This window comes from Polypterus senegalus, unplaced genomic scaffold (genome assembly GCF_016835505.1).
Source record: "Polypterus senegalus isolate Bchr_013 unplaced genomic scaffold, ASM1683550v1 scaffold_5061, whole genome shotgun sequence".
In the NCBI taxonomy this organism is placed as follows: domain Eukaryota; kingdom Metazoa; phylum Chordata; class Cladistia; order Polypteriformes; family Polypteridae; genus Polypterus; species Polypterus senegalus.
In genome coordinates, this window is record NW_024380695.1 from 66,499 (window position 1) to 89,365 (window position 22,867).

The 22,867-nt window shown below is 37.4% G+C and overlaps 7 non-coding genes across 7 annotated transcripts; all 7 read right to left on the bottom strand.

The window, feature by feature from the left end:
- Positions 1-4,042: 4,042 nt before the first annotated feature.
- trnas-uga lies at positions 4,043-4,123 on the bottom strand. The gene has a single exon. It is a non-coding gene; the product is annotated as a tRNA-Ser (tRNA).
- A 1,025-nt stretch (positions 4,124-5,148) lies between these two features.
- On the bottom strand, positions 5,149-5,230 carry trnas-aga. The gene has a single exon. It is a non-coding gene; the product is annotated as a tRNA-Ser (tRNA).
- A 2,074-nt stretch (positions 5,231-7,304) lies between these two features.
- trnas-aga lies at positions 7,305-7,385 on the bottom strand. The gene has a single exon. It is a non-coding gene; the product is annotated as a tRNA-Ser (tRNA).
- Positions 7,386-8,342: 957 nt separating this feature from the next.
- On the bottom strand, positions 8,343-8,424 carry trnas-uga. Its single transcript has one exon. It is a non-coding gene; the product is annotated as a tRNA-Ser (tRNA).
- A 12,178-nt stretch (positions 8,425-20,602) lies between these two features.
- Positions 20,603-20,675, bottom strand: trnak-cuu. Its single transcript has one exon. It is a non-coding gene; the product is annotated as a tRNA-Lys (tRNA).
- Positions 20,676-21,618: 943 nt separating this feature from the next.
- trnai-aau lies at positions 21,619-21,692 on the bottom strand. The gene has a single exon. It is a non-coding gene; the product is annotated as a tRNA-Ile (tRNA).
- A 673-nt stretch (positions 21,693-22,365) lies between these two features.
- On the bottom strand, positions 22,366-22,438 carry trnak-cuu. Its single transcript has one exon. It is a non-coding gene; the product is annotated as a tRNA-Lys (tRNA).
- Positions 22,439-22,867: the final 429 nt, after the last annotated feature.

Sequence of the window (22,867 nt, forward strand, 5' to 3'; positions counted from 1 at the left end):
TCGAATTCCACCTTGTCGTGACTTTAAATCTTAGAGTCTATTATCCTTTCTGCTGCTATCTGTGCCAGCAAATCAAATTCAAGAAGAAAATATTCGAGCGCTGCTTCTGTAAAGACTCAACGATTGCCTCTTAAGTTGCTTTCTCAGTCCAGCGCAACACCTGTTGCTTAAAGACAGTGTTCACCTTTCAGATTTTATTTATTTTTTTTTTTTGTTATTGAATTACCAAGAGGTGGACATTGGTTACATATTAACTGCTATTTAAGGCTATGACGTCACACTGCTAGAGTGTTTTCATAATGTCAGTTGCCGTGGCTTAGTTGTTTTAAGCGCCTGTCTAGTAAACAGGAGATCCTGAGTTTGAGTATCAGCGGTGCCTGCAGTTTGTCATACTGCTTCTAGTTGATTTTCATCTTGGCACTCGGATGTTTTTTCTAATCGCTGAAAAGTCCTTTCATTGCTACTAACAGCAGACCGTTGCTTATCCAATATTCCAAACTTAAGAAAGTTGAGGAATATATCCGTGCCATAATGGATACATAATTCTCAGACAATTGAAGGGAATCATTGCCTACATAATGCTAACAATGCCTACTCTGACTTTGAAGACATTCTTAACAAGAGCGAAACACAAGCGTAGTCGGCGGGATTCGAACCTGCTGCGGGAGACCCAATGGATTTCTAGTCCATCGCCTTAACCACTTTCGGCCACATACAGGACTCAGCCACCAGCGATATAGCTTTAGTGTAAATTTTTTTTCTTTATTTTTTTTATTTTTTCTTTCTTTCACTTCTGAAAATAACTGTTAATTATTGAGTCTATGGAAGGAAACTACAAGTGGTCCCATCATGCTTTCATTTGTTACTTATTTCTTGATTTAAGTTTTCTTTTTTTGGGTGAATTCTATTTGAGACAAAAAATTTCCCCCGAACAAAGGGATAGTAAAAACACAGCGATAGGATATTAAGGAAAACAACGGGGGCCCCGGGTTTTATTTAAGTCCCGGGCGATTTTTTCCCCTTTTTTTATTTCTCTTTTTCCCTTTGTCCCTCTGAAGGGCTGACATCATGATTTACTGATCCCGTTCTTTTAGATTCGTTTCAATCACATGAATTTTTTTTTACCCCAGTCATTAGAAATTTTGGGTTAACCCTGGGTCCCTTTTTCACCTTCAAGAAAATAAATGGGGGTTTGTTTTAAAAATGGCTTGTCTTCCCTCAAACAGACCAACAAGTGATTTTGGGTTTAATCTTTGAACCGACTTTTTTAAATCTTTATCAATATTAGTAAGTTTTTGGTCTCTTTGGGGTTTCAACGTTGGGTTTAAACCGCTGTCATTTCTGACTGCACTAAAAATGCTTTCCCAGTCTGTCCCAAAAGGACAACTTTTTGCACAAGCGCGTTCAGTATTTTTTGGGTAACAGAAACTGGAAAGCTTCAAGGGGGGTTGTTCTTATCCTCCCATTGATTCGGATCCCCAGTTTTGTTACATTTTTTTCTTTGGTTTGGCCAGAAACCAGATGACTTTCCCAAAACCCAAAGGTCTTTTTAAACAGTCTTACGTGCCCCAACATTATACATAGCAAAACAAAATCTTACCCCAAAACTCTTCGCCATGCCAAAAGAAATTCCCTTTTCCCCTATAAAATAGTACAGTCAAATAGAAAGATCCTTTAATTCCTTGAATTTATTCATTTATCTTTTTAGAATACCCCGGATGGTTTAAAACCCCTGGGACCCCCTAAAACTCATATCTCCCAAAAAAGATTTATCCATTTTCAAAACTAAATACCCTTCCCATATAAATGTAAATAAAATGCTTATCCCTTTGGATTGTTTAAGGAATCAAAATCTTAGCTTTTTGTCAATGGGGCCCGGTTAAAACAGAATCCACTATGAATAAAACCAAAAAGTTTTTACAGAAAAATCACCCCCAATAAACCCTCTAAAGGAAATTTACTTTATTGTACGAAATTTTTCATTAGAGAACATACTTGAAAAAAACATATACAGGATTCTGTAAAAGAACAGTTATAAACACAAACAAAAAAAAAAAACTCTAGCCCACCATCCAAAAAAATCTCAGAACTATGTACAGTAATATTTTCAGTTGCCATTGTCACCCTCTTTTTCCCTGGCCACCATCCTCATCCTCCGGGCCCATGGCTGCTCTCTGTCGGGATAAATTCTCATCCACATCAACGGATTTTTCCCGTCGCGGGAAGAAACGGGGAATTCTCAACCACCCCCCAAACCCCTTGATGTCCTCACATGCAGCATCCATTGCATGCAGCGGGGCCCTCTTTTTGACCTGATGCTCATACCCCTCCACCCCCAAGCTGAAAAACCGGGATTCGGAAAAGGAAGATAAAGGGAAACCCCATAGCACCCGGGAGGGGGGGGGAACAGGTTCTGATGGGGCCGGGGGGAAGTTAAATTCCCCCACACAATGACAATGTGGTAGTGAGGCCCCTTCACACCTCTCTTTTTTCGGGGATCAGATCAGTATAAAGGTGGTAAAAAAAATTGGGAGCTTTTGTGTTTTGGGGCCCTTAAAGGGAAATTGGGGGCCCCCCCTTTTTCTGATATAGCCACATTTTTTTTTGTTGCTGGCCTGGGACACCCACAGGGCCCCGGTGGCCAATGATTTCGCCAGGCCTTTGGGGGTTGAAGCCACCACCCAAACACGGATGGGGGGTTTCGTGCCTTCTAATGCCAAAATTTCACAATAGAATAGAAATAAATCTAATCATCAAGGAACAGTTTGCGGGGATCAAAGACAAAAACAGGGGTGGGAAAACTAAGACAATTTCTAGGAAAAACTCTGTCACACAAGCTGGTTCTGAAGGTGAAAAGGAAATAAAAAAAAAACATTTAACCATTTTTTACTGTAATAGTTTTGTGACAACCAGTTTGACTTACATACTATTAAAATCCCTTTACCTGTCAGTTTCTCTCAAATGGTCCCCCTTAAAATTGTTTCTTGGTCATCGATGTTTCTTTTTGGTCTATTGTGGAATGCTGATGGGTTTTATTTTTGGAACATTTTGTCTAGGGTTCATTAAAAAATCTGTCTCAGGTGATGGCTTTTTTGAAAACCATATTGCATATTTCTTTTTCTTTTGTTCATTTAGAAGTTTTCTTCTCCCCCATGAGGTGTCCCAATCCTAACATACAAGTAAAAGGTCAACACTGTAAATTTTTTTACAAAATGAGTTACCAATGTAATTGACTTTTTCTTATTTAAGTGTGATCACTGCACATGACTGGAATTTTTCAGTTTTTCTCCTTTTTTTTGTCTTTGTAAATTTTTAGTACATATAACATCACATACGATTTACAGTACTCTAGGCCACACACCCCCCAACACTGAATAGTTCAATAGAAAGTTCTGTACCTTTTTTCCCCTCGAAGGTTTTGGGATGAGGGGGAGACTGTGGCCGGGGCCCCAAATTGGGCCCCGGCACCGCCCTGGGGGATTTTAGGGCGTGGTAAATAAAGGGGCCCTTTACTGGGAATCATGGTGCCTCCGTGCTCCTCGGCCCTTTTCCCCCCACCCCCCCGCTTCTCCCCTCCTTTCAATTTATTTTTACTTTGAGGTGTTCCTGCCCCTGCAAAAGCGGCCCCGCCAAACCTGTCTATATACTTTTTCGCGATAACAAGACCCCTGTCAGGTATCTGAACAACCTGTTTGATTTCATCTGGGTGTGGGGGTCCCTTTTTTTAATTTCCCATTGTTTGAAAATGGCCTTTTTCAAAACGATTTTTAGGAATACTTTTACAATTTTGTAAAATTTGCAAAACATTACACAATGAAAATCTATAAGTTTTATTTAAAAATTTTTGTAATAATCATTTGGGAAAAACAAAAAGTTTGGGGGAGGAACATTTTTAACTTTAAAAAAAAACATTTGCAAAATTTAAAAATTAAAAAGAAAAAAGACTTTAATTGAGCCGTGAGCTACTGAGAAGATTTGCAAATTGTATTGGGCGAGTGGCAAGTTAAGGCTTAATACCTTGAATTTGCTAAAGTTTAAACTACGTAGCCGGCAGGATTCGAACCTGCGCGGGAAACCCCAATGGATTTCAAGTCCATCGCCTTAACCACTCGGCCACGACTACTGACGGTAGGGCCCTGCAATCGCGCCTGAATTCCTTCAATCGTCGAATCGCCCTTTCTTCTGTTTGTCAATATGTGCTCTGAAGACATTTGGACTGGAGCAGGAGCGGTAATATTACGGTCTATTTCTGAACATCCTTAAGGAGGCAGAGGATTTCAAGCGACTCGATTATCTGTGAGAGTAGAACAGTTAACAGCATGTCTTGGTTGCAAAGTCCACATGTGTTAGCTACACAGCCAGACCCGAGAAAGAATTCAAAGTTAACTATATCAGCCAAGCAACTGAGAAGAAGCAACAGAAAGAACAAAACGTGCTCGTTTTAATCATGAAAGAGCGAGTTACTCCCCAGTTTCTATTGTCATAAATAACAGGAAGCTGTCTCTGTTATCGTGGTAAAAATGCTTAAGCATGTCTCAGCTTGCTGCGTTGAGGCTGCTTATAATTTATTTTGTTATGTTTAAAAGTGCAAACACTCTAAAATGGATTGTCCATTAACTTTAATGTCTGTAAAATTTGTCGTTAAAGTTCCAAAGGAATCCGTCTTAATTGTCAGTTCTTTGATTCCTAAAGCCTTATCTTTCCTTTTACTTTCACGTAGTTTTTTTTTTTTCTTTTACACAAGATCTCTGACGATTAGCGAGTGATTGAGCGTTTTCTCATTCAACAGTCAGTCAATACGAGGCAGTCTTTCAGGCAGGATAAATGCTGTTTTTCAACCCGTTCTGCCACACGCGGACACAAAAAATAGAATTAACTCTTCAAAGCCTTGTCCAACTTTGTAAAACGACTGAATATTTTTTTGTTTTTTTTCTAATCGCTGAAAAGTCCTTTCATTGCTCCTAACAGCAGACACGTGCTTATCCAATATTCCAAAGTTAAGAAAGTTAAGGAATATATCCGTGTGCCATAACGGGTTCATAATTCTGAGACAATTGAAGGGAATCATTGCCTACATAATGCTAACAATGCCTAATCTGACTGCTAAATTTGGACTTTGAAGACATTCTTAACAGAGCGAAACACAAACGTAGTCGGCAGGATTCGAACCTGCGCGGGGAGACCCCAATGGATTTCTAGTCCATCGCCTTAACCACTCGGCCACGACTACAGGACTCAGCTGCCAGCGATATAGCTTTAGGCGGTAAATTTCTTTTTTTTTATTTGTTTTTTTTTTTTTTTAATTTTCTCTTTCTTTCACTTGTGAAAATTACTGTTAATTATTGAGTCTATGGAAGGAAACTACAGTGGTCCCATCATGCTTTCATTTGTTACTTATTTCTTGATTTAAGTTTTCTTTTTGGCTGAATTCTATGTTGAGACACAAAATTTCACCCGAGAACAAAGGGAGATAAGTAAGAAACACAGCTGATACGGATATTAAGGAAAACAACGAGCCGGCGTGTAGTGTTGCAAGTGCGGAGCCGATTGTTTGTCAGCTCTTCTTTACTTCTCCTCTTCTTTAGCCTTTGCTGCCTCCGAAGAAGGCTGACGTGCATGATTTACTGATCCCCGTTCTTATTAGATTCGTTTCACATCACATGTGAATTCTGTCATTTTTCACCCAGAATCATTAGTAAATTTAAGCCTTCAGACCCTGGCAGTACCTTTCACCCGTAGCACTGCAACGAAAAGAAATAAATGAGGTTTGTGTTAAAATGGCCTTACAGTCTTCCTCTCCAAATTCAGACCAACAAGTGATTTTGAGGCTTAATCTTTGAACACGACTGTTTTTTAAATCATTAGTATCAATATCAGTATAGTTATGTTGGTCACTGCTTTGGGGGTTTGCAACGTATGGCGTTTGAACGGCAGCTGATCATTTTCTAGACTGCACTCAAATGCTTTGCTGCAGTCTGTGCCGAAAGGACACTTAACTTTGCACAAGCGTTCAGTATTCGTGTTGTGAACAGAAACTGGTAAGCTGTCAACGGAATGTGTTCTTATGCCTCCCATTGATTGCAGCATCTACCAGTTTTTGTTAATTGAGCCGTGAGCTACTGAGAAGATTTGCAAATTGTATTGGGCGAGTGGCAAGTTAAGGCTTAATACCTTGAATTTGCTAAAGTTTAAACTACGTAGCGGCAGGATTCAACCTGCGCTGGGAAACCCCAATGGATTTCAAGTCCATCGCCTTAACCACTCGCCACGACTACTGACGGTAGGGCCCTGCAATCGCGCCTGAATTCCTTCAATCGTCGAATCGCCCTTTCTTCTGTTTGTCAATATGTGCTCTGAAGACATTTGGACTGGAGCAGGAGCGGTAATATTACGGTCTATTTCTGAACATCCTTAAGGAGGCAGAGGATTTCAAGCGACTCGATTATCTGTGAGAGTAGAACAGTTAACAGCATGTCTTGGTTGCAAAGTCCACATGTGTTAGCTACACAGCCAGACCCGAGAAAGAATTCAAAGTTAACTATATCAGCCAAGCAACTGAGAAGAAGCAACAGAAAGAACAAAACGTGCTCGTTTTAATCATGAAAGAGCGAGAGTTACTCCCAGTTTCTATTGTCATAAATGACAGGAAGCTGTCTCTGTTATCGTGGTAAAAATGCTTAAGCATGTCTCAGCTTGCTGCGTTGAGGCTGCTTATAATTTATTTTGTTATGTTTAAAAGTGCAAACACTCTAAAATGGATTGTCCGCATTAACTTTAATGTCTGTAAAATTTGTCGTTAAAGTTCCAAAGGAATCCGTCTTAATTGTCAGTTCTTTGATTCCTAAAGCCTTATCTTTCCTTTTACTTTCACGTAGTTTTTTTTTTTTTCTTTTACACAAGATCTCTGACGATTAGCGAGTGATTGAGCGTTTTCTCATTCAACAGTCAGTCAATACGAGGCAGTCTTTCAGGCAGGATAAATGCTGTTTTTCAACCCGTTCTGCTACACGGCGGACACAAAAAATAGAATTAACTCTTCAAAGCCTTGTCCAACTTTGTAAAACGACTGAATATTTTTTTGTTTTTTTCTAATCGCTGAAAAGTCCTTTCATTGCTACTAACAGCAGACACGTGCTTATTCAATATTCCAAAGTTAAGAAAGTTAAGGAATATATCCGTGTGCCATAACGGGTTCATAATTCTGAGACAATTGAAGGGAATCATTGCCTACATAATGCTAACAATGCCTAATCTGACTGCTAAATTTGGACTTTGAAGACATTCTTAACAGAGCGAAACACAAACGTAGTCGGCAGGATTCGAACCTGCGCGGGAGACCCCAATGGATTTCTAGTCCATCGCCTTAACCACTCGGCCACGACTACAGGACTCAGCTGCCAGCGATATAGCTTTAGGCGGTAAATTTCTTTTTTTTTATTTGTTTTTTAATTTTCTCTTTCTTTCACTTGTGAAAATTACTGTTAATTATTGAGTCTATGGAAGGAAACTACAGTGGTCCCATCATGCTTTCATTTGTTACTTATTTCTTGATTTAAGTTTTCTTTTTGGCTGAATTCTATGTTGAGACACAAAATTTCACCCGAGAACAAAGGGAGAGAAGTAAGAAACACAGCTGATACGGATATTAAGGAAAACAACGACGGGGGCGTGTAGTGTTGCAAGTGCCGAGCCGATTGTTTGTCAGCTCTTCTTTACTTCTCCTCTTCTTTAGCCTTTGCTGCCTCCGAAGAAGGCTGGCGTGCATGATTTACTGATCCCGTTCTTATTAGATTCGTTTCACATCACATGTGAATTCTGTCATTTTCACCCAGAATCATTAGTAAATTTAAGCCTTCAGACCCTGGCAGTACCTTTCACCCGTAGCACTGCAACGAAAAGAAATAAATGAGGTTTGTGTTAAAATGGCCTTACAGTCTTCCTCTCCAAATTCAGACCAACAAGTGATTTTGAGGCTTAATCTTTGAACACGACTGTTTTTTAAATCATTAGTATCAATATCAGTATAGTTATGTTGGTCACTGCTTTGGGGTTTGCAACGTATGGCGTTTGAACGGCAGCTGATCATTTTCTAGACTGCACTCAAATGCTTTGCTGCAGTCTGTGCCGAAAGGACACTTAACTTTGCACAAGCGCGTTCAGTATTCGTGTTGTGAACAGAAACTGGTAAGCTGTCAACGGAATGTGTTCTTATGCCTCCCATTGATTGCAGCATCTACCAGTTTTTGTTAATTGAGCCGTGAGCTACTGAGAAGATTTGCAAATTGTATTGGGCGAGTGGCAAGTTAAGGCTTAATACCTTGAATTTGCTAAAGTTTAAACTACATAGCCGGCAGGAATCGAACCTGCGCGGGGAAACCCCGATGGATTTCAAGTCCATCGCCTTAACCACTTGGCCACGACTACTGATGGTAGGACCCTGCAATCGCGCCTGAATTCCTTCAATCGTTGAATCGCCCTTTCTTCTGTTTGTCAATATGTGCTCTGAAGACATTTGGACTGGAGCAGGAGCGGTAATATTACGGTCTATTTCTGAACATCCTTAAAGAGGCAGAGGATTTCAAGTGACTCGATTATCTGTGAGAGTAGAACAGTTAACAGCATGTCTTGGTTGCAAAGTCCACATGTGTTAGCTACACAGCCAGACCCCGAGAAAGAATTCAAAGTTAACTATATCAGCCAAGCAACTGAGAAGAAGCAACAGAAAGAACAAAACCTGCTCGATTTAATCATGAAAGAGCGAGAGTTACTCTTGTCGTGGCGAAAAATTCCTAATCAGAAGGCTTTTTACCTAAAAATAAAGGCTATTAGGACTGTAGATATGACAGACAGAGTTTTTAGGATTTATTGCAATAAATCAACACAAAAAATAACAAGGACTCAATCCAATACGGCCAAATTAGATTGAGCGACAACGATTCAGCCATTGAAGCTTTTATAATAATTTCTTATCATTTTGACTCATTAAAATAGCTGACTCTGCACCTGGTTCAACTGTCTATTGTTCTTCTTGGTGTCTGTTTGGCTTATTCGGATTGGTCTAAGACTGGGTGGATGGTTTCCTCTTTCCATCTTTGGGCTTTGCTGATGTAATTTCCTATCTTTTCTGACCTTGCTCTAATCAGCTGGTTTGCTTACCTCCACTGACTCCCTCTTACTCCCATCCAACCAAATCTTGAGTTTCCGTGGGAACCCTTATCATCTCCTTAGACTGGTCTGCTAGTGGAATGTGTTCTCTTTCTATTCTGTTCCCATTTTTTCTATCTGGCCAAGGCTACTAATCCATATATGGGTTTTCCTCTCTTAGGCTTTCCAAACTTTTTACTATAGTGACCTGAAGCTTAAGCTTTAATTAAAAAGAAGTATAGTATGTGCTTTCATTTGATCATTGCTTGCCATGCTTGATTTGTCTTAATTTCTACACTAAAGTTAATTGCTAATATATTCTTGTAATATTTTTGCTAATGCCTTACGTGTGACCTTGCTTGTAGTAAAAGCCTTTTGTTTCCTTTCTGCTGATTCATCAGTCCAGCTGCCTTTAGAGGCCCTTTTCCATGTTATCTCTTCCTAGCCTTGAATCACAGTTGTCTTCAAACTCTTATCCTGTCCAAAACTGGTTTCGCTGTATCAATTTAGCTGTTCTTTTCTTTACTTTGGAAAATCTGCTGTAAGCCTATAAAATAATGCAATATAACTGATTTTTTTAGTTAACCATTTGCTAGACCTATCGTATTTTGCTTTTATATTCTAATTTATGCCTAATCTAATGTTTTAGAAGCTTTTAATTACTTTCTATGGCTCTATACGCTAATTTGCTATTCTCTTATGCTAATAAAAATTTTTCCTTCTACATTCCTCCCTTTTGAGGTTTAATCAAACCTCAACATCTAACCTGATTCCAAAGAAAGGAAGGGGATGTTGATTCAATTCTTCTTCAGATCCCAATACGGACCCCTCACAGTTCTTCTCAATCCTTCAACACCCATACCCCACCTCTGGTGGCACAGGAGCCAAACATCTCCCCCATCAATCAACCAAGAGGAGTAAAAGACTTCCTGGCCCTACCCAAACAGTCAAAAAATATACATAATCATTCAGAGGTGCAGATAAATGTAAACATCATAGGAATATCATATAATCCATGGAAGTCACAAAATAGTGTTATTTCAAAGCAAAAAATAATAATAATAGTAATAAAACAATTGTCCATAATAAGTGCTTTTTCTTCGCTTGGAGAAATATTTTTCCAGTGAAATTACAATTTTTTCTTCATCCCAGGTACTTCCCTGGGGAGCGGTTACTAGCACTTCACCCAAGGAGTTTCTTCTTATTTGGTATTTCATCATCCACATTGTCATTAAGAAAAGAATAAAAATCTGTAACTGAAGATGTCCGTGGTTCAAGAAATTGGATGCACACTTGTTTGACAGCAACTCTAGTAATAACTAATTAGAAAACTGGTAATAAGCAACATAATACCATTCAAATATATAACAATACCATTAAGAGAGTAATTTCTGCTTCACTAACATGAATCCCCATGATTCCCAGGTTCAAATAAAGCTAATACTAATTATATTGGTTTTACCTTTCCTTTCTAAGATGGATTTGCACTAAACACATAATGTATGTCCCAATTCCTAAATATGGTAGAATATTTAATGTACCTAGTTCTTTGTGTTCATCTACAATCAGACCTATAAATAATATTGTTGGTGGTGATACAGATGGCATTAATATTTAACTTAAATAACTCAAAAGTTCTCAGTTTTAGGTTGTCACCGCTCTGCACAATGATAATCAAAGATAAAGTCCTTACACACCTCACCATGCTCACATCTTAACACACTCATTAATAAAATTGCCCAAATATACACCCAGCTGTGGTCTCAACCTTGAGCCACCTTTATCACATTAATGCAACCATTTTGTGGACAGTAGGTGTCAATCCTCCCTTCAGAAGACATCAGCACTACCTTCCAAAATGCAAATCACTGGGTCATTTTTTTAAGGTCACATTCATTTCAATTTCAATTTCAAGGGTTATACCCAAGCTTCTCATTACGGATTCATATCTTCAGAGATCTTCAGACTTCATCTGGGCTTTTTAATTCACAGACCACACATTCACCACTGTATGTATAAGACACTCCATCTCCTATGGGCCAAATTATTACTTCATTTCACTGATTTCTATAACATATATACTCATCAAGCCATGATGTTAATCATTTGACCTGTATCACCATCAACATGCTAGCCTAAACTGTTTTATCCTATTCTAAAAGTTATGGATGTTCTGACCTATAGTAGGTGTCCCTTATCCCCAAAATACTAGTTATGTGTGTCATCCCATATGCTTACTATTATTCTTTTCAATTAAATAAATGTACCTAAATGTTAAGCTCTACATTATTTGCTATAGTACTACAATTAATAACCTAGAATATCTAAACTGGACTGACCCTAACTAGTAATGGTGCATTGTCCCTGCAATGACAATCACTTAACAATCTCTAATAGATCCCTTTATGTTATATTGGACTCAATTCTAATTAACACATAACAAAATCATTGGTCCTTAAAGGTAACTTATTATCTCATACTAGATATCAGAAGGCATATCAAAACATTTATCTAAAATATCTATTCTTAACCACTATGAATTTATAATAATCATATAGTATTCCCAATATTACAAACATTCATTAAACACATATTATTTAGGAGTCCCTATATTCTACTTTGCTTACAAATAATTAGCTTTCCCTTCTATACATTTCATACTTTACAGTTCAAATACTTTTAATTTAAAAGATGTTGCTATTTGTCAAACAAGTGGACAGTCAAAGTAGGCTCCAGCAAGCACATTGAGCCCTGCAAAGTAAAAGTATGACAAATTTTCTTCTCTGATAAGGATTAAAGCAGGTGTTGGGGTCCAATATCCCAGGTAAAAAGGACCCAAGCAGGCAGATGTCATCTATGATTCAGAATCCACAATGATCTTTTTGGCTCAAACATCACCAGCATAGTTGAGCTCTTGGCAGCAGGTATCCATGATGCCTGGAATTGTAATCGAAGTGCATTGTCCAGTAGTCAGCTGATCGATGGCTTGATTCATGACTTGATTCCCTCTCTGGTATGGCTGGATTCTCCTTGGAGTCAGATGATTAGTTTATCTGCAGACCTTTATCACAGCCCAATCTCTGGTTCAACTTCAAATGCTGTCATCTACAATGCACTCGGAAAAAACAGCTTTCACCTGCAGATGTAAAGACTTAAAAACGGTCATTTAAATAGTCAGCATATTGATTCTTCATTTTGTAGCTACTTATGGATCCAAAAAATAATATGTCATAAGATGTCAGATCTGTTTCGTTGGGGGTACCCCTATTAAAAATATTGCTAGCAGTGAAACAAATGGTCATTTCAATCCAGTCTGTGCTTGTCTAAGTCAATTTGTCTTTAAACAGTCAGAGTAAAAGTTTAAATTGATAAGCACAATGTTCAAGTCCTCCTTTATAGCTGTTTCCGGTTTGGCTGTGGTTGCAATCTCCACTCAATTAAAAATATGTCCCAAGTCATTATATAAATAAAGTCAATCAATGTATCACAAAGGGAAATGTACTCAATAAATCATTACAAAAATTGGTCCCAATAATATTGACATAATATTCAAATTATCTACATTTGTTCCATAATAATTAAAAAATAGTTCCAAAATTTAAACTGGTTTCAAAATGTAAAATTTAAACAAAATTCAACATACTTATACCAATACTTATTATACCAACCCTTCCCCCCTTATTGACACTTGTGTCAATATTGCTGTTTTATTTTTACAAGTGGAGGAGATGTGGAGCAAGAGGGTAACTAAAACTAATCCCATTAATATATTAATAAAAGCCAAATTTTATAGCTCCCTTACAGGGAAGACAAATACGTCAGGGATACAGAACAAACAAAACCAAAGAGAAGGTTGAGTATTTATTAGTTAAAGAGCCATGCTCCGTGGAGGTTGGTGTAAAAATCAAGAAGGCTTCAGTCAATTATAATAAATTTGTCATACTGTTCATTGTACCCCTCCCTTATATGATCGCCAAGTATACCAGCAACCTCCAGAGAACATCTCATAGTTAGCATAGCAAGTAGAGTGAAGAAAGAAATCCACAATCTGGACGGGTAAATTCTTAATCTTTTTCCTTTGTAACATTAAATATATATATATATATAAAAAAATTAGACTCCATATTTCCTCTCCCATGTATCTATTTATAAAGCATTGTTCAAATGTACAAAGTCCTAATAACATTTTTCTTTTTACACAAGGTGTTCATTTTTGAGTATATTTGGACCATATCTAAGATTAACAAGGTCAGTGAAGTAAAATATTTTATCCCTTCCCACTCAAAGCCCCTTAAATTATTTCAAAGGTTATTTAGCAGCAAGAAATAATCTTGGACTCCATCTCTATCTCCTTATAAAAAGCTTAAGGTTTCTATACATGTATCCTAAATAATAGTTATTTCTTTCTTTTTATTACTAATTATTTAATTAAAATACCACATACATTTGGATCTTAGTTTTTAGAATCTTAATAAAATTATTATTATTAAAATGTCTCATTCAATATTTCATTAATGCATCAAAAATATAAAAGTGAACCTTCCATTAGTTTTGTTGTGATGCCAGTATTCCACTATATTTCACACAAACATGTCAATATTACACACAAAGGAAATGAGGAAAGAAATCAATATATCAGAATGCCCTATAATGCAAAATGTTCCTTTATTTATTTACTATGAGGCCCTCTAAGAAATTTGCACATTCCTACCCATATTTAGAATGAAGAACCCACTTCTTTATCAGGTAAATTTTTCCCAGAATCTCAAACTAAGAAAATACTTTAAATCTACTTCAGGTACATACACTGATTTCGTTTCCTCATAACCTACTGCTAAAGTCACTTGATCTTGCACATTCTTTCATTGTTATCTTCCAGATGTTTTATTACATGTTTTTCAGAATGTTGACTCCAAAGAGCACAGTCTGTTTTCTCTTAGTTACACCCCCTTTTTCCCTCTTTTTTTAGCATATTTTAGCATGGAAAACTACCTGGACTGGAAGCCACTGTTTTTCTTCAGCTTCATTTACTATATTAAAGAATGTCTCCTTCAATTGAATTTTTATTCCTTTTAATTCAAATCCTCCCTTTTATCAGAGTCTGGCCAGTACTCAAATGAAAGGGGTGCTCTCATAGTATCATGCCTAATCTGGAGACTTTCCACCACCTATTCATATCTTTTAATTTAGAATTAAGAGCTCTTTTAATTTCAACATTTACATTTACATTCTCACACACATTAATTTCAATTATTTCATCTTTGCAAACAACACCACATATTTTTACACATACTTTTAAACACACTGAAACTTATTTATTTAACATGCACACATAGGGATCCCTTTAATACACTATATAACATACATAAAATCACCCAAACCATTGTTTTAACACATTCAACCTTACCCCAGTTTTGTTACTTATTATTTATTGTTACACACTATATTTGGAAACAATGCAGCAAAGGAATCAGAAAGAGAAAATGAATTCTGAAGAAGAGAAGGTTCCATTCTCACTTAACATTACCAATCAGGACAAACGAATATAAAACAGCCTCTCATGACGTTAGCTGATGTTAACCCTAGGAAACATAACACGATCCTACTCAGCTCGAAACGGCGCTGGTTTCAAGATCAAGGAGACTCTATTGGCGGAATGACTCAGCGACAACGAGGAATTCCTTCCGTGGCGATCCTATTCCTGCGTCCAATTAGGGCAAATCCAACTATCGAGAAATCACGCGGTTCAATACCACAGCAAGACAGCACTCCCATCAAAAAGACTAAACGGTCATTGAGAATATTAACTCAAAACAAATAACATGTAAGTTTCAACACAAATCACAAATAAACTTGAATCTTGGCATAAGTGCTAACCACTGCGCCACCACACACTCCACTGTAATATTCCCCATAATGCAAAATTTCACATACACCCATCACAAGAAAAAGAAAAGGACAGAAGGAAATTGAAAGACATTGTTTCCCTTGAATGTTATAGTTATCAAAAGTGCACTTTTCCTTAAGACTTGATCATGGTCCGAAGGAAAGATGCCTCGCATATTTTATAAACATTATTTATTATTATAAGTGAATGCATTTTCATTTTATCAAATGTTACAAATACTCAAATTTATTTTAACCCATATTTACTCAGAGCTCTGGAAATTTATATGCACACGGCAGCTTCAGCAAATCATAATTGAACTATGTTACCCAGAAGTCTCCATGTTTTTGCTTTCTTATTCCCAAACACACGCACGCACCCACAGAACAAATAACAGGCACGCTCACACATTTTTAGCACAAACATATTTACACACACACAGAGAACAATTAATGCTCACGCATACACATAATATACATGCACACACATTGAATAAGTTCAGCACAGACATATTCACATACACAGACATTAGCGAGCGCCAGGTACCTTTGAAGTTAAATACAGTGCACTTTTCTTTTTTTGCGTATGATATTCTTTTCAACGCTTGTTATTCTTTCCCCACAAATATAAGTACAGATATATACATATTTACACACAAATCTATATACTCAAACATTTTTCTATCGCTTAATCTTTCTTTTTGGTTCTATCCTCCTACATTTTTCTGAAGGCTGCTTTACTTATCAGACTGTAAAAATGACTTGAATTGTTTTTAACAGGGAGTAACATGAAGCGCAACTATTTGAATCAAATTAACCTTTTCAAAATTTCACATTTAAATATCCGAATTCTTATTATAGTACTTTTCTAATTTACCAAATGCTCGCACTTCTTCTAATTGTCTATATTTACGTTAATTACGGTTTCTTGATAATTTTACGAAATCCTACTGCTGCAAGGAAGGAAACCCATGCCAACTAAAAGTACTTAAATCATGACATTAAATTTATTTTAAGAAATTATGTCACTTTAGCTACGTTAATGCTTTTCTGGATATATTTTTGTAATATATTCTTTCTCTGAACTTTAATTTATATTCATCTTAATTAACTGCTTTGGCTTTCATATGCTTATTTGCTGTACCTCCTGACAGTGACAGCGTCTTGATAAAAAATCTCCTCAATGTATCTTCCATGAAGAAATGCTTTGGTTACAAAATCTCACTCACACTTGTTATGTGCTTGATTACTTTATTGTATCTCCGGTACCCACTATTTGGGTCCGGAGCTCGCTGCATTCACACTTGTCTCCGATCTTGTGGCTTATCTTACTACCACTAAGAAATAACGGAGCTTATGCAGTCACTCACACAATCATTCATTCTTTATTCGAGGGTGGGGCAATTATATATATATATATATATATATATATATATATATATATATATATATATATATATATATATATATATATATGTCTGGCTATACTTCACCTAGCTGCTTTTGGTATTTGATGGTTCAATCCTAATTACTGTTTTTCATTGTTATTTCTAATTTGGTCACAAAATCAGTTTCATCCACTATCTCAAATGCTCTTCCTGTCCCGTTTCTTTCTTTTCTTCTGAATCTTCCCCCTTATTTGTCACCGTTATTTGTACTTTAAATTTTCTTTTTCCTTCTATCAGGGGAAACACATATGACACACCTAAAGGTAGTGTCAATGAGATTTCACCCCCTATCTCTCCATTCCCAAAGCACCAACTCACTCTTTCTAATATGTTTCTTTTCATTGCTGCCCCCATAAACATTTGCATTATGTTCAATTCAGTTCTCCTCTTATTTTTTCTTTGTTTGCTAACATCTTTTATTTTATGATTTTTATGTGCTCTATCATTTCTTTGCATAATTCCAGGGTAAATGAACCTTTTTGGGGCCAGCGGTTTTGAAAACTTTTTGTTCTCTTATGCCATTTTTGAGATGATTTTTCAATAAGATCTTTGTGGAGGGGGTTGTTACACTCCAATATATCCACGGGCAACTTCGCTGCACTCATTTTAACTCCCTATCGCCAATCTTAATTTTGATTTCCTATTTAAATTAGGTTTGATTTCACACAGGACCTTTCTTTTGCATAGATTTTGCTGCCTAACTTTTCCACCACTTACAACCACAGTAATAAATCTTGTACTATCCTTCTCCTGAGTGTCAACCTTCCAGTATTTACACAGCACTCTTCCTGTAATTCAATCTACAGCTCCTGCTATTTTTCTTGTTTCTCCTCAATAATCTGCAATATTTTTATTTCTCCTCCACTCTTACGTATATATTTATCTATTTATAGCACTGTTCTTTTTTTCTCCTTCGAACACACGTTGTAAAATGTTCGATCCTATTCTGTCTTCTTTATTTCACAACTTATATCTTCCGCGATAATATTTTCTCCATACACGTCTCCAAATGGTATATAAGGTCAAAACTATATAGTATATCTAAACAAAATACCTCTTTCTCTATTCCTTACTGAGTGTCTTAGCTCTACACTTCCTCCTTTAATTCTATGATATTTATTTACAGCTACTTTTATACGCTTAGGTTTCTCTATCTTCTCTTAGTCAATATAGTTTATTTTACACATAAAAAGTTACACCCTAAAAATCCACATTCATACTCAATCACTCTTTTTAGCACCTAGTGTACTAATCCCTAATGCCCTGTTTTGCCCTGAAATAGTTTTTGTACCTCTGTACCATTCATTCTTCTACAATCTGCACCTGTGTGCTTCGCGCCAAGATCGCCTTTTTAAAGTGCTCCAAGCATTCTGCGCACCTTTATGTGCTTCAACGATTGCCGCAACGCTTTTTTCTAAAAAAACGCTCCAATCACACAGCACTTGAGTACATAGTACTTGTGTGCCTCCCTACCTACCCAAAAGAGAAATCATAAAATAAAATAAAGTTCTAATTCCCTTATCTGTCCCTTGTACTAGCACACTCACTCCACCTGTTACCACGGATCCCTTTCACCAGCTCTCTATACGAACTTGAAAGCGTTTATCAGAACAGGAATTTCTGCCAATACGTTGCCAATCCCCTTCTCTAATTCAGGGCAACAACGATAGGTCTCCAAGCGCACCTGAATTAACTCCTTTACTGTGGCACAATCAGAAGGAACTGCTCTCAGCGTTTCCCAAAGATTGTCTCTCTCTCTCGAGACAAGCGGGAATTTTACGACATCTCACCCGTCTCACTGGAGAATATACAGCCACAGCAAAAGATGCCAGCTCAGGAATTTCACACCTATCTATACTCGGAAAGCCGTCGTCACGGTAACTTTAGTATACTCTGGGTTCGCCGTTACTAGTGCAATCCTCATATTTGATAGGATTTCAACACCACCCGTTACAATGTAGGCCTCCGTCCCCGGATCGGAGGGAGCTATATTCTGCACCGTGCAGTCCCTGTCCCCGGATCAGGGCGTTTTCTATTAATAACCAAATACCAATAACCAAAAACTCAAATTCTCATTATTTTACTGCACTCTCATTCTTACACACACATTCATATATGCTGTACAGTCTCCACACATCCCATTAAGTCTGTCTGCCCATCCTTTATTCCTACCTGTTCATTTTAGAAAGGCCAAATGCTGCTTGTCTCCGTTGGAGGGGCAGATGCTCTCAAAACTTTACACAAATTAGTTTAGCGAAAATATCGCTTACCTTATAGTTGGCCACCAACTGTGCCCGTTTAAGTAGAGCATTGCCCCTGGCTCTGGATTCACACAGCTGCCTTATTAGTCTATCACGTCGGAAGGTCACCAATCTGTCGTGGCGAAAAATTCATCATCAGAAGGCTTTTTACCAAAAAAGTAAAGGCTATTAGGACTCAAGATAGACAGACAGAGTTTTAAGGATTTATTGCAATAAATCAACACAAAAAACAACAAGGACTCAATCCAATACGGCCAAATTAGATTCAGCGATGATCATTTCAGCCATTAAAGCTTTTATAACAATTTCTTATCATTTTGGCTCATTCAATTAGCTGACTCTGCACCTGGTTCAACTGTCCATTGTTCCTCTTGGTATCTGTTTGGTTTATTCTGATTGGTCTAAGACTGGGTGGATGGTTTCCTCTTTCCATCTTTGGGCTTTCCTGATGTAATTTCCTATCTTTTCTGACCTTGCTTTAATGAGCTGGTTTGCTTACCTCCGCTGACTCCCTCTTACTCCCATCCAACCAAATCTTGAGTTTCCATGGGAACCATTATCATCTCCTTAGATTGGTCTGCTAGTGGAATGTGTTCTCTTTCTATTCTGTTCCCATTTTTTCTAACTGGCCAAGGTTACTAATCCATATATGGGTTTTCCTCTCTTAGGCTTTCCAAACTTTTTACTATAGTGACCTGAAGCTTAAGCTTTAATTAAAAGAAGTATAGTATGTGCTTTCATTTGATCATTGCTTGACATGCTTGATTTGTCTTAATTTCTACACTAAAGTTAATTGTTAATATATTCTTATAATATTTTTGCTAATGCCTGCATTTGCTAAGATTTTCTCTTCATGAATACAGTGTGACCTTGCTTGTAGCAAAGGACTTTTGTTGCCTTACTGCTGATTCAGCAACTAAGCTGAATACAGAGTTTTTTTCTGTAAGTTATCTCTTCCTAGCCTTGAATGACAGGTGTCCTCAACTCTTATCCTGTCCAAAACTGGTTTCGCTGTGTCTTTTAGCTGTTCTTTTCTTTACTTTGGAAAATTTGCTGTAAGACTAAAAAATAATGCAATATAACTGATTTTTTAGTTAACCATTTGCTAGACCTATCGTAATTTGCTTTTTATATTCTAATTTATGTTTAATCTAATGTTTTAGATGCTTTTAATTACTTTCTATGGCTCTATATGCTAATTTGCTATTCTCTTATTCTAATAAAAATTTTTCCTTCTACACAATCTATCTATCTATCTATCTATCTATCTATCTATCTATCTATCTATCTATCTATCTATCTATCTATCTATCTATCTATCTATCTATCTATCTATCTATCTATCTATCTATCATTTCCGAGTACATCATGTGGTTTTCCTTGTCCATGAATCTGAGGATACCTTCTGTGCAGCATATAGAAGAAGCGTGATGAAAATGAAAATCAATTTATTCTAAGCAATCCACTCTTTAATCATTGTTTGATAATTTCTCTCCTTCATTTCTTTTCATATCACAGTGAAGAGACGGAAAGGCTCGTTCTTGAACCGTTCATGTCTCCACACAGACAATGGCTAAGCGTTACGTTCAAGACTGGATCAAATATAAAGTCTCAATTGTCACACATTTCTGTACTTTGAGCAGTTGTTTCCTGCACTCTCTGCAATCATTTATTGAAACCTGGGATATCAGACAAATGAAAAGTTCAGAATGAGCACGATGTGGACATTTTGTTACTTGCTAGACTCTTGCAGTGTGTAGGACTATTTATTTTTGGAAAGAGCTTTGACGAATACGATCGCTAGACTTATCTTGCAAATTTTCAGATTAAGAAGTCATTTCCTTCAAAGGAAAAGGAGTAAACCGCCCAACGAGGGGCTCGAACCCACGACCCTGAGATTAAGAGTCTCATGCTCTACCGACTGATCTAGCCAGGCCACAGAAACGAATGTACCATGTGCCTCTGTCAGATTTATATGGAAGTGAATTAATCTGGCTTCGCTCGCCTGCTCACTAGTGCTGCGGATGAGTCACAGACGTTGCATTTTTAAAAGAAACAATTTCCACGTTTGCAACAGAAGTTAACCATCCTCCTGCTCCTGAGAGATTGTAGCGATCCATCGATAATCTGCGCTATTGTCAACTTCACGCAGTAATGTTCACGGATGAGGCAATCCCGTCCTATTTGTGGCCTGTTGAGTGTCAGCTTACCCTACAGTTACAGCTGAGAGGTATGAAATTAAAGCGGCTCGTGGATACACTTCAATGTTAACTGCCCACGAGAGAACTGTGACCTTGAACTTATTTTACCACATGGTTTCTTTCCTAAGACTGACTGTTATATATTTTGTTTTCTTCCCTTCCAGGAAAGTTAAATGGGGCAATGGATTTTATATTTATTCATTTGTTTATTTCCTTCTCTCTCTCTCTCTCTCTCTCTCTCTCTCTCTCTCTCTCTCTGTGTCTATCTCTCTGTGTGTTTTTGAAACTTTGACATGTACAGTTTGCTTAGAATGAAAGGATAAAACGTGAATACAATTCTATCATTTAAAATAGATTGTAAAGAGAGAGTATCGCTGTCTTGCACAGAGGACTTTGCTATAAATTGCTCACAGACTGAGGGCTGCACTTGAGTGTTCTGGATGGACTGTCATTTTTGTCTACTCTCAGTGAATGATGGAGCGATATTCATTTCAATTAAAGTTGCCGAGGCAAAACTGAATAGAAAGTTTGTTGAATGTTAAATAAATTTTTTTTCTCTAATACTCAATTAGTTTTAATTTAAATGTAAAATCATGCAGGGTGAATGAAAAAACCCTAAGGTAAGTATGCGATGGAAACAAACCTTAAACAAGTAACCAGTGTTGATAATATTGCTGCTGGCCCGTACGGGGATCGAACCCGCGACCTTGGCGTTATTAGCACCACGCTCTAACCAACTGAGCTAACCGGACAAACTGCCCCACCAAACCTCTTGTTAAAAAATCTGTCCTTTCACTGCTTTAAATTTGCGATCGATCTATCTATCTATCTATCTATCTATCTATCTATCTATCTATCTATCTATCTATCTATCTATCTATCTATCTATTAATCTTTCTATCATTTCCGAGTTCATCATGTGGTTTTCCTTGCCCATGAATCCGAAGATACCTTCTGTGCAGCATATAGAAGAAGCGTGACGAAAATGAAAATCAATTTATTCTAAGCAATCCACTCTTTATTCATTGTTTGATAATTTCTCTCCTTCATTTCTTTTCATATCACAGTAAAGAGACGGAAAGGGTCGTTCTTTTTTTTTTTTGGCAAAACGTTCATGTCTCCACACAGACAATGGCTAAGCGTTACGTTCAAGACTGGATCAAATCTAAAGTCTCAATTTTCACATATTTCTGTACTTTGCGCAGTTGTTTCCTGCACTCTCTGCAATCATTTATTGAAACCTTGGATATCAGACAAATGAAAAGTTCAGATTGAGCACGATGTGGACATTTTGTTACTTGCTAGACTCTTGCAGCGTGTAGCACTATTTAATTTTGGAAAGAGCTTTGACGAATACAATCGCTAGACTTATCTTGCGAATTTTCAGATTAAGAAGTCATTTCCTTCAAAGGAAAATGAGTAAACCGCCCAACGTGGGGCTCGAACCCACGACCCTGAGATTAAGAGTCTCATGCTCTACCGACTGAGCTAGCCGGGCCACAGAAATGGGTGTACCACGTGCCTCTGTCAGATTTATATGGAAGTGAATTAATCTGGCTTCGCCTGCTCACTAGTGCTGCGGATGAGTCACAGACGTTGCATTTTTAAAAGAAACAATTTAAACGTTTGCAACAGAAGTTAACCATCCTCCTGCTCCTGAGAGATTGTAGCGATCCATCGATAATCTGCGCTATTGTCAACTTCACGCAGTAATGTGGACGGATGAGGCAATCCCGTCCTATTTGTGGCCTGTTGAGTGTCAGCTTACCCTACAGTTACAGCTGAGAGGTATGAAATTAAAGCGGCTCGTGGATACACTTCAATGTTAACTGCCCACGAGAGAACTGTGACCTTGAACTTATTTTACCACATTGTTTCTTTCCTAAGACTGACTGTTATATATTTTGTTTTCTTCCCTTCCAGGAAA